Source organism: Carcharhinus amblyrhynchos, chromosome 14 (assembly GCF_965287045.1).
Source record: "Carcharhinus amblyrhynchos chromosome 14, sCarAmb.v2.hapA, whole genome shotgun sequence".
Lineage (NCBI taxonomy): Eukaryota > Metazoa > Chordata > Chondrichthyes > Carcharhiniformes > Carcharhinidae > Carcharhinus > Carcharhinus amblyrhynchos.
In genome coordinates, this window is record NC_137337.1 from 68184726 (window position 1) to 68197585 (window position 12860).

The window sequence follows — 12860 nt, forward strand, 5'->3', positions numbered from 1 at the left end:
CCACCCTCTGTGTAAAATAAACTGCCTTGCACATCTCCTCTAAACATTTCCCAAAGCGCCTTAAACCCATGTCCTTTAGTACTTGACTTTGCTACCCTAGGAAAGGGCATCTCTTTATCCACTCTGTCCATAATCTTGTAAAGATCTTTCAACGTCTATCATTCCAGTCAAAACAAACCAAGTTTCTCCAACTTCTCCTCAAAGCTGATACCCTCCAGACCAGGCAACATCCTGGCAAACTCTTCAAAGCATCCACATCCATCTGGCAACCAGAATGGTACACAATATTCTAAATGAGGTCTAACTAAGGTTCTGTACAGCTGCAGCACAACCTGCCAATTTTTATACTCAACTTCCCGACCGATGAAGGCAAGCATGCCGTTATTCCTCAGTTAAGTTGCTGAGTTTCAATATTGTTGTGTGAGAACCGCTTTTAAATCATTCCTAGTCGCTCTGTTAGTTCCTGAATTATTGGCCTGGATTTGGTAGCTCAGTGCTCACCTTAATCGCATCGACTACTTAAGGACATTTGAGTGGCAACTTGTGGTATTTAGGGATCTTTCTCGAGGTGGTGACGGGAGGTGGAAGCTATGGTGAGTTTACTGAACAGTGTAAACGCTGTCTTATCCTCCTTGCCTCACAGGATAAGCAACAGTACTGCTCCTCAACCAATCAGACTGAAGGATTCTGACTGAGTCACATACACCCTGAAGGTAGAAGATGGCCGCTTGGGGCAGGGGGGGTGGTTGCCAGGGGAAAGCACCCTTGCTTCTCCAGGCCCACAAGCAGTGCTGTAAAGATACTAACCCTTTCCTGAACACTGTTCCCCCCCCCCCTGCCCTCAGCAGTTAGGTTTCCCCGAGGTCTGAGAAACCCAGCATTTAGGATAAAGCTATTAGATAGGTCCCAACCCTCAGTGCAATGTTTAAATACCCAACCCGGCTCCTGGGCACAGACTCAGGCCCGATTCACCTCCCACCTCCCAATTTGTAGGCAGGGCCTAGAATTATAGCATGGTAACCGTAGAGACGGCTCTCTGGCCAATCATGGCTTTGCTGACTCTCTGTAGGAGCCACTCAACCAGTCCCACTCCTTCTTTCTCTTTCTAATCAGAAAAGTATTCCATTTCCCATTGAAAACCATACTCTCTCACTGCAGAAAGAAGATATTCCACAAGTACAAGGTAAAGACTCCTTGATTGGCCCATCAATTGGATCCTTAATCAGGGAGTTCATACTCCAATAGGCCAAGCTCAATGGCCTGACTGAAGCCATTACACTCCTGTTTAACCATCTGGTCTTCCTGTAAATGGTATTCTGAAAATCTGGGCCAATATGTGTGCACGATCGTGTAGATTTTCTGTTTTACGAACAGCGTAATGGTTTCTCACCGCGTAACTGTATAGTCACTGTTTATTCAGGGTGGGATTTACTCAGTAACTGTACACAGTCAAAGATTCTAAGCTTATTTTACCCTATATGCATGACACTCACTGCTTGTGTTTTGTTTAATTTACAACACCTCATAGCCCACGTGTTATGTGTGTACAGCCTTTCAATCCATTGTACATTTCTATCTATGCCTGCATTACATACTGTACATTCTGTGCACTGCACTTCAGTCCATGTGTTATCCCACGCACAATGTGTGTGTTACCCCATTCAGCACCTGTGTTAATCCATGTACAATGTGTGTGTTACCCCATTCAGCACCTGTGTTAATCCATGTACAATGTGTGTGTTACCCCATTCAGCACCTGTGTTAATCCATGTACAACGTGTGTGTTACCCCATTCAGCACCTGTGTTAATCCATGTACAATGTGTGTGTTACTCCATTCAGCACCTGTGTTAATCCATGTACAATGTGTGTGTTACCCCATGGGAAACACATTCAGCACTTGTATTATCCCACACGCAACACATTCCAGTCCGTGTGCGATCCTACACGCAACATGGACTTGATGAAAGCAAATTCCCTGTCAGATTGATTTGTTCCCCCTTTCATCCAGAGTAAACACTTGCCTTTGATTTGAGCAAAACTCATTCGATTAGTCACGAGTCACCAGCAAGTCTTTCTCCTGAGCATCTGTGGTTACGGAGCAAACCAGATCACTGGATACATAAACACCATGTCAAGCTCACCCCTGGCATCGAACACTTTCATGTCAGATAAGACTCCAGAACCTTCCCTGGCTGTTACAGGGAAGCGGTTTGAATCGTAGAATCCCTACAGTACAGTAGGAGGCCATTTGGCCCATCTGCACCGATCACAATCCCACCCAGGCCCTACTTCTGCCACACCACATATTTACCCCGCTAACCTCCCAATACTAAGGGTCAATTTAGCACGGCCAATCCAACTAACCCGCATATCTTTGGACTGTGGGAGGAAACTGGAGCACCCGGAGGAAACCCACGCAGATACGGGAAGAATGTGCAAATTCCACAGACAGTGACTCAAGCCAGCAAGTGTATCTGCGTCCCTGGTGCTGTGAAGCAGCAATGCTAACCACTGTGCCACCGTGCCAGGCAAAGCTTGACGCAAGCTCCGGATACACCAATCACAGCCTGATTGCCAACTCCCCCATTTCATAGCAGAGAATTGCCAACTGCTTTCCATTTAACCCATTGATATCAGCGGGTAAATTACTACCTCCCTTCCAAATTGCTTCTCTCGACGCCAGAGCAGAAAATTCCAGCCTTTAAGTAGCACAGTGGTTAGCACTGCTGCCTCACATTGCCAGGGACCCGGGTTCAATTCTAGCTTCACACTGTCTGTATGGAATCTGCATGTTCTCCCCATGTCTGCGTGGGTTTCCTCCCACTCTCCAAGGATGTATGGGTTCGGCTGATTGGCCACACTAAATTGCCAGGGCGATTATAGAATCCCTACTGTGCAGAGGGAGGCCATTCATCCCATCGAATCTGCACTGACCACAGCCCCAGCCAGACCCTATTCCTGTAACTCCACACATTTACCCTGCTAATCCCCCTGACACTAGCGTCAATTTAGCAATGGTCAATCAACCTAACCTGCTCAGCTTCGGGCTGTGGGAGGAAACTGGAGCACCTGGAGGAAACCTACGCAGACATGGGGAGGATGTGCAAACCCCACACAGACAGTGACCCAAGGCTGGAATTGAACTTGGCTCCCTGGAGCTGTGAGGCAGCAGTGCTAACCGCTGTGCCACTGTGCCACCTCTTATATTCTCCTTATCCTGAGTTTCAGTCCTGTCAGTATTTACACTTCGGATTAACTTCTTGCTGCTTTCTTAAAGAGACTAGATTTTGTGGACCAGTGGCTCCCAACTTCTTGTGTCTCTATACTCGAAAAATATTTTGAGACAGGCCTCTTATATTCTGTCTACTTCCCATAGAGGTAATTTTGTTTCTAATTTCTCCCTATCCTCTTTCCTGTTTTTTCTTTAACTTAAGGGGAATGTGAGGAAAAATGTTTTCGCTCAGAGGGTGGTGATGGTCTAGAATGCGCTGCCTGGGAGGGTGGTGGAGGCTGGATGCCTCACATCCTTTAAAAAGTACCTGGATGAGTGCTTGGCATGCCATAACATTCAGGACTATGGGCCACGTGCTGGCAAGTGGGGTTAGTTGGACCTTTCAGGCATGGCGCGGACTCAATGGGCCAAAGGGTGAGTCTGTGATTCTCCCCGTCTCTCTCACTTCTCCCAGGAATTTTGCACCCTTTTGGAGTTGTTGCTTTTTGTGGGAAGACGCACGGGACCTTTGCCTTTAGCTCCCAGTCCCGTTGGTCAAGTGTGTGGGCCTGGCCAGTGTAAAAAATCTAAACTGCGCACGGATGGCTCTTTCCCAGCTGGCGCATGTGTGGGAGGCCCAAGATTCGGCAGGTCTTGGAGATGAAGGTGAAGTTTAGTTTTTGTTTAATTACATGAATTGTGAATCATTTGGAATCTTTTCTCACCGCACACTTGGTGGGACGGTTCTTTATGGCACACTGACGCGCCACAACACACCACTTGGGAACCACTGATGTAGACATCATACAACCTGCTCTTCAAGAGATGAAGCAAAATTCAGAACAGGTAGCGCAGTGGTTAGCACTGCTGCCTCACAACGCCAGGGTCCCGGGTTCGATTCCCGGCTCGGGTCACTGTCTCTGCAGAGTTTGCACGTTGTGCCTGTGTCTGCGTGGGTTTCCTCCAGGCGCTCCAGTTTCTTCCCACGCTCCGAAGACATGTTAGTCGGGTGCTAAATTCTCCCACAGTGTACCCCAACAGGAGTGTGGCGACTAGGGGATTTTCACCGTAACATCATTGCAGTGTTGATGTAAGCTGACTTGTGATGCAAGTTCATTCAAATGCAAATTAGATAGATTTAATTCAGAACATAATATTTAAGGGATGCAGCATGTATGTAATTTGAGACATGGGGCCACGGTTCTCCCACCCTGCTGTGCTGACCCCCTCCCCGTCCTGCTAAAAAAAAATTGGCGCTTCGGGGTGGGAGACTGTCACATTGGCCAATTTGCAGGGTTCTCTGTGCCAGAAATCATCGGGCAGGCGCAAAGACCATTAACGTGGTCACTTTAATCTCATTTAAATTAAATCCAGTAATCCGTCGCACAACACCAGGTTCAAGTCCAATAGATTTATTTGGTAGCATGAGCTTTCGGAGCGCTGCTCCTTCATCAGGTGAGTTTTACGGTGTCTACCCCTGTCCAAGGCTGGCAATCCACATCTTAAATTAAATTAGCAGCCCCAGGACTGAATTTTCCAGGCCCGCTAATATCTCCCTCCCTGCCAGGGTGATTCATTCCAGTAGGGATGGCAATAGCTCCCCACTTACGAGGAACTAGCATTCCAACCCCACTGCAGTGAAGTGGGGGCAATCGGGAGCCTCCCCAGAAGGTTGGGCAGCGGGCAGGGTTGGTGCCCCTGTGGCCTTTGGCACCCTGGCAGTGCCAGCCTGTAGCCGTGGCACTGCCCAAGGCACAAAATGCCCATGCCCAGGGGACAGCTTGTCACTGGCCAACTGGCACTGAGCAGTGCCAAGGGGGCAGAGCCAATTAGGGGTGGGCCATATTGGGAGGGGCCTGATGGGTCAGGGCCTCGGGGGCAATCAGTGAGGGTGGGGCGTGGGGGTCCTGCTGCCACTCTGCACAGGGATCAGTGGGGGGAAGAAGGGAGGCCAGTGATTGGGGCGGTCTGGGTGTGGGCGGTCAGCTGGGTGGGTCAGCCTGCTGGTGGGGTGGGGTTGGCACTGTGGGGGAAGGGGATAGGCATTGCAGGGGTGTGGAGGGAGGGACGTGTTGGGGGGTGGGGGTTACTTTTGGTGGGGGGAATCAGTGTGAGGAGGGCTGGAGATTGGATTGGACTGGGAGGGGGCGGTCGGGACTGGGCCTGGGACCGGCGATTGAGCTTGGGGGGTGGGGGGAGAGCTGGCATCATGGAGCCACTGCACATGCACCAATCTCAGCACCGACAGATCAATATATGCACAGTCGCCCACTCAGCTCGCTGATTCCAGCCTCTCCTGAGGGGATAGGCCCCTCTCCCTGGTTTTTAACAATATTCATGCTGGTAACCTCTGCAGTTCACAGAGTGTGGGAGATTCTTCTCTCAATTCCCATTGAAAAAAACCAGCGTGAATTACTCCAGTTTTCCCACCAAGTCGACACTTGGAATTTTTTGGGGAGAACATGACTTTTGGCGAGTTTAGATTGTTTGGGAGAACATGTGGCTTTGGACCAATGGCGCAAGGCTTTTTGGATGATGGAGTGACCCACAACATCACCTGAAGATCCTGCAGCTCCACCAATCCCCGCAGCTCTGCAAATATTTAACGCTCAGTGGGGTGTTAATGGGCTATGGGTGAGATCACTGCCCCCAGCTGGTTAAGTTTAAAGTTAATTTATTAGTGTCACAAGTAGGCTTACATTAACGCTGTAATGAAGTTACTATGAAAATCCCCTAGTAGCCACACTCTGGTGCCTGTTTGGGTACAGTGGGAGAGAATTTAGTACGGCCAATGCACCTAACCAGCATGTTTTTCGGACTGTGGAAGGAAACCCACACAGATACGGGCAGAATGTGCAGACTCCGCACAGGCAGTGACCCAAGCTGGGAATCGAACCCGGGTCCCTGGGGCCATGAGGCAGCAGTGCTAACCACTGTGCCACCATGCTGCCCCACCCTCAGCTGTGTTGCTTCTGAGCAAAGCCCTTGCAATTTGTTGCCTCTTATCTTCAATGTTGGTCTTCTTAATTATATTCTTGGCTCACACTCCTCGGTATCTCTCATTGCCAGGGTGAGAGACACCATGCAGCCAAATAATTATTATTGAACAGCATCCCCGGGTATTTCCTTGGTTTTGTTCCCATGCTGCGTTGCCTCCTCTACTCAAGCCAGGATTTCTGTTGTATTTCTGGGGCTATTGCAACAAAGGTTCATGTCCCATGTCTTTGTTAAATAAAGCAGAAATTAATACACTCCGGTCCTTCCTGTACCTTTCTCTGGAGCAGCTGTTGACATTTCTCCAAAGTTTGTCTGCAATTGTTGACTATCTCAAGGAAGCTAAATAAGATGGGAAGACAAGCAGGCTTGACTGTCTCAAAGGTCTTTCCTCTTTACACATATCTTTTCTCGATCCTGCATCATTGACTGATATTATTTCCATTCCTTCCCCAAGTGATCAGTGCCCATCACTGGGCTTCATTATTAGATTATGGCCAGAATTTGTGAGAAGGGACATCTTACGCTTATCTTCCCATTAGACCTTTCTGCAGACTTCTCTCTTGCAAAGAAGGAATCACTTGGCTCAAAGAATTCTTTTGCATTCCTCAGGCGCTACGAGTATAACAGAATTGGTGCCAACTCAATATGTGATGACCTTGTGTTCCCTTTTGGTCTCTGCTTTGCTTGCCAGGTTGCTGGATGGATTTGCACGGATCGCTATAGGTGCCAGGCGAGATCCAATACTAGTCCATACATGACAACTAAGAATCATGGCATCTGACAGAAGGAGGCCATTTGGCCTATCAAGTCTCCACCCACCACAATTCCACCCAAGTCCCTTCCCCCATAACCCCATGCATTTATCCTAGCTAGTCCCCCGACACTCAGGCGCAATTTAACACGGCGAATCCACCTAACCCACACATCTTTGGACAGTGGGAGGAAACTGGAGCACCCGGAGGAAACCCACGCAAGCACGGGGAGAATGTGCAAACTCCACACAGACAGTGACCCAAGCCTGGAATCGAACCCAGATCCCTGGCATTGTGAGGCAGCAGTCACAATTAGTCCTGACTCCATTACACCTTACACCTAATCTTGCCACTTTACACAGAGTGGCACAATGGTTAGTGCCAGGGACCCGAGTTCGATTCCTGGCTTGGGTCACTGTCTGTGCAAAGTCTGCAATTGAGGCCCCTCAGGGGGTTGGGTGGCGAGGGGGGGGGGGAGTGCCCCATGAGCATGGGCACCCTGGCAGTGCCAGCCTGTGCCCCCAAGGGGCAAAGTGGCCATGCCTAGGAGGCACCTTGGCACTGCTCACCGGGCATCAGGTGGGGCCAAAGGGGCGGGGCCTATTGTGGACAGGGCCAAGGGGTGATCGGTAGGGGCAGGGGGGGCCTGCTGCCAATCTGAACTGAGATCGGTCTGGGATGGAGGAAGAGCAATGATTAGGGTGGGCCGGGGTGGGTAGGGGGTGGTGGTCTGCCAGAGGCGGGGGAGGGCTGCCTCCCGGGGTCTCGGGCTGGCCAGCAAATGGTGAGACTGAAAGATCGGGATCACTGCGCATGTGCAGAGCTCTGGAACTGTCAGACTCCAGCGCAAATAGGCCCTGCCCCCCCCCGGGTTTTTAGTGACATTTACGACTGGGACCTCTGCAATGCACAAAAGTGCGGAGATTCAGGTGAGAAGCTGAAGTGACAAAACAGTTGTGATCTAGAACAGTTTTTACTGGACATTTTGAACTTGTATACCACAAGCTGATTAATCTCTGTGTGCCTATTTCTTCATCTCTGCTGAAAAAGTGAATTATCCAGCATCGGTTTTCAACCTGCTGATACCGGCAAAGGAATCCACCATTTGACTAATGAGAGTGAGCTAATAGAGGTCATTAAAATTCTAAAAGATTTTGATCGATTGGATAGAGAGAGAGAGAGACAATGTTTTCTCTGGTGGGGGAGAGCATAACTAGGGCCTGTCAATTTAAGATAGTCACCAAGAAATCAGATAGTGATTCACCCTTCAGCCAAAGAGTGATGAGAATGTGGAACTCACTCCCACAGCGAGAGGTTGAAGTGAATAGTACAGGTAGCAAGGTGGTTAGCACTGCTGCCCCACAGGGCTGGGCAGCTGGGTTCAATTCCAGTCTCGGGTCACTCTCTGTGTGAAGTTTGCATGTTCTCCCCGGGTCTATCTGGGTTTCCTCCGGGTGCTCCGGTTTCCTCCGCCACTCCAGAGATGTGCGGGTTAGGTTGATTGGTCGTGCTAAATTGCCCCATAGTATCAGGAGGACGAGAGTAAATATGTGGAGTTATGGGGATAGGGCCTGGTTGGGATTGTTGTCAGTTCAGGCTCGATGGGCCAAATGGCTTCTTATTGCACGTAGGGATTCTATGGGTGCTGATGCATTTAAGGGGAAAGTGGAAAAGCATTGCAGGAAGAACAACAGGGTTACGATGGTAGAGATAGGAGAGACCCGTAAAATCCCTACAGTGCAGAAGGAGGCCATTCAGCCCATCGAGTCTGCACCGACTCTTTACTCAGGCCCAAACCCCTGCCATATCCCTGTGACCCAGCACATTTCCCATGGCCAATCTATCTATCCCACACATCTTGGGACACTAAGGGACAATTTAACATGGCCAATCCACCTAACTGGCCCATCATTGAACATAAGAAATAGGAGCAGGAGTAGGCCATCTAGCCCTTCGAGCCTGCCCCGCCATTCAATAAGATCATGGCTGATCTGACACTAAGGGACAATTTAACGTGGCCAATGCACCTAACCTGCACATCATTGAACACTAAGGGACAATTTAACATGGCCAATCCACCCAACCTGCAGATCATTGAATACTAAGGGACAATTTAACACGGCCAATCCACCTAACCTGCACACCTTTGGACTGTGGGAGAAAACTGGAGCACCATGCAGACGTGGGGAGAATGTGCAAACTCCACACAGTGACCCAAGTCGGGAATTGAACCTGGGTCCCTGGTGTTGTCAGGCAGCAGTGCTAGCCACAGTGCCACCGGGCCACAACTACTGACAATCTAGAAAGAGAACAAGGGTAGTTTGTTAGCATTATGTTCAGAGTCACAGATCCCGATCACAGGCTGCCAGGGAGTGGGATTGTTGGGAGGAGTTCCCACGGTTGGAGTGTGAGAAGATAACAGCTGGGAGGGAGACAGATGTTCATTGTTTATCTGGATAGCGTTGGACTGTGGAACTGTTTTTGTAGGCCGGGAAAGCCACCTGTCTGAAGATAGACGCGATCCAACAAATAAAAAGCACTGAGGACCGTAAGTCAGTCCCAAACTCTTAACCCTTTGAGGACCGCAGTCAGGCAGATTAGCAGAGCGGGGAATGTATCATTTCCTAACTCCTGCTGCCTACATCTTCTGATATGAGAGGAGACAACAGCTGGTTCAAGGCTGTTGCAGAAGCAATCCAGCCAGGTTATAAATACACGGGGAGGCCTGTAGTTTTGGTTACCTAGCAGCTAAAAGGGCATCGCAAAACAGTGACTAGAAAAAGAATCTGTTCACCCGATTAAACTGTATGGTGATAAAAATCACTACAGATTGTCCCAGTAAATGGGCCAAAGATTCCGAGTTTGAGGAGAAACAAAATGAAAACAACATTTTTCACTGGTGTTCCAAGGGAATCTCATTCCATGTGATCAGAGGGATTACGGATGTAGTGCCATGCGGATATTAAAAGCTCAGAGTTACAGTGACAGGGACAGCTGGTGTAAGGGTGCAGTACAAACACACAGCTCCCCCTCTCCCACAAGCACGTGAGGCAGAATGAAACTCCGATGTGAGGTATTCCCTGATTCATGCGGAGGTTTGACACTGTCGCGCTGTGCTGTTCTTTTCACCATCTGGTTCAGGTCCAACCCTGCAGACCTTGGACACCCAATCCTGGGCAACACACCCAATGGGCCACCGAAGGAGTTCTCCACCATCAACTCCGACCCCGTCTGTCCTCTCAGGACCCCACAGCCAATTGGGTCTCCTAGCCAACACAGAATCCTATAATGCAGAGGAGGCCATTCGGCCCATTGACTCTGCACCGACTCTCTGACAAAGCATCTTACCCAGGCCCTAACTGTAAGCCCTCTAATTCCCCCTAACCTACACAGCTTTGGACACAATTTAACATGACTAATCCCCCTAACCACACACCTTGGGACATTCAGGGACAATTTAGCATAGCTTTACCCACTAAACTACAAATCTCTGGACACTAAGGGGCAATTTAGCATGGACAATCCACCTAATCGGCACATCATTGGACGCTAAGGGGCAATTTAGCATGGTCAATCCATCTAACCTGCACATCTTTGGACTGTGGGAGGAAACTGGAGCATCTGGAGGAAACCCACGCAGATAAGGGGAGAATGTGCAGAATCCACACAGACAGTGACCCGAGGCTGGAATTGGAAACCAGGTCCCTGGCACTGTGAAGCAGCAGTGCTATCCACTGTGCCACCGTGCCGCACTTCTGCACAACGTCTCCTTCCGTGCAATATTTATCAATCCACCAACATTATACCTGGCCGTAATCACACTGTCATTTGTGGGATCTTGCTGTGCTTGAATTGGCTGCAGCGTATCTAATGTTATAAGAGTGGCTACACATGAAAAGTATTTAATTGATTGCAAAGCATTTTGGGAGCTCCTGACTTTGTGAAAGACACAATATAGACACAACTCTTCCTTTCCGATGTACACTTAGTAAGGGATAGAGTTCAATCTCTGCTGCTGCCTGATGTACTGGAACTTCCAATCCAAGACTGGTCCAACATGAGAAAACACAACTCGTGCTGCTCTGACTCCCCACATTAACCTTGTGATTCCTCCCAGGTCCACAGGTCCACATACACCAGCCTGCATCCAATATCTCTGTGTTACAATCAAGCCCCAACTCAACTGCTCACAATCCAACCCACTCTCACTGAGGACAATCCCACTGGTTGCTCCTCCCTCTCTCGACACTATCCCCCTCCCTCGACACTATCCCCCTCCCTCAACACCCTGATCCCTCCCTCGACACTATCCCCCTCCCTCAACATCATCCCCCTCCCTCGACACTCTTACCCCTCCCTTGACATTATCCTCCTCCCTTGACACTCTTACCCCTCCTTCGGCACTATCGCCCGCCCTCGGCACGACCCCTCTCCCTCGGCATTACCCCCCTCCCTCTGTACTACCCCCCCGACACTATCTCTCTCCCTCGGCACTCTCCCCCTCCCTCAACACTCTTACCTCTCCCTCAACACTATACCCCTCCCTCAATACTATACCCCTCCCTCGACACTATTCCCCCTCTGTCGGCACTATCTCCCTTCCTTGGCACTATCCATCTCCCTTGGCACGACCCCCCTCCTTCGGCACTACCCCCCCCCCCTTGGTACTACCCTCCTCCCTCAACACTACCCTCCTCCCTTGACACTATCCCCCTCCCTCAGCAGTAAGAACCTCCCTCAGCACAACCTCCCATCCCCAGCTCTGCCTCGGTTCTGCCTCCCTCACTAAACTCTCCCTCTGCCCTCACCTTCTACAGACACACCACAGAGAGCATTCTTTCTGGTTGTATCACAGCTTGGTATGGGCTCCTGCTCTGCCCAAGACCACATGAAACTACAAAAGGTCGTGAATGTAGCCCAATCCATCCTGCAAACCAGCCTCCCATCCATTGACTCTGTCTACACTTCCTGCTGCATCGGAAAAGCAGCCAGCATAATTAAGGATCCCACGCACTTCAGACATTCTCTCTTCCATTTTCTTCCATTGGGGAAAAAGATACAAAAGTCTGAGGTCATGTACCAACCGACTCAAGAACAGCTTCTTCCCTGCTGCTGTCAGACTTTTGAATGGACCTACCTTATATTAAGTTGATTTTTTTTACACCCTGGCTATGACTGTAACACTACATTCTGCACTCCCCTGTTTCCTTTTCCCCTATGCACTCTGTGAATTGTATCCTGCGTCTTTATAGTGCAAGAAACAATACTTTTCACTGAGTACTAATACTCATGACCACAATAAATCAAACCAGCTCATCCTGCCACCCTCTCCCTCCCTCATCTCTCCCTCTTCAGCGCTGCCTCCCTCATTCAGCTGTTCCTTACTCCCTTCCCTCTCCAGCCCTTGCCTCTTTCTCCCTCGCCTCATAAGAACATAAGAACATAAGAAATAGGAGCAGGAGTAGGCCATCTAGCCCTTCGAGCCTGCCCCGCCATTCAATAAGATTATGGCTGATCTGTCGTGGCTCAGTTCCACTTTCCCGCCCTCTCCCCATAACCCTTAATCCCCTCTCTTATCAAAAACCCATCAACCCGCGTCTTAAAAATATTTAGCGAGGCAGCCTCCACCACTTCAACGGGCAGAGAATTCCAGAAATTCACCACCCTTTGAGTGAAGAAGTTCCTCCTCAACTCCGTTCTAAACCGCTCCCCCTTTATCTTGAGGCTGTGCCCCCTAGTCCTACTGTCTTTTTTGAGCGGGAAGAGTCTCTCCACCTCTATCCTATCCATCCCATTCATCATCTTATACGTCTCAATGAGATCTCCCCTCATTCTTCTAAACTCTAACGAGTACAAGCCTAGTTTATTCAGCCTCTCCTCATAGCTCAACCCCCTCAA

The 12860-nt window shown here is 49.7% G+C and overlaps 1 protein-coding gene across 1 annotated transcript in view; it reads right to left on the minus strand.

Moving 5' to 3' along the window:
* LOC145352760 (C-type lectin domain family 18 member A-like) overlaps window positions 1–12860 on the minus strand; it is a 49556-nt gene that overhangs the window by 17836 nt on the left and 18860 nt on the right. The gene's annotated exons all lie outside the window — the stretch shown is intronic.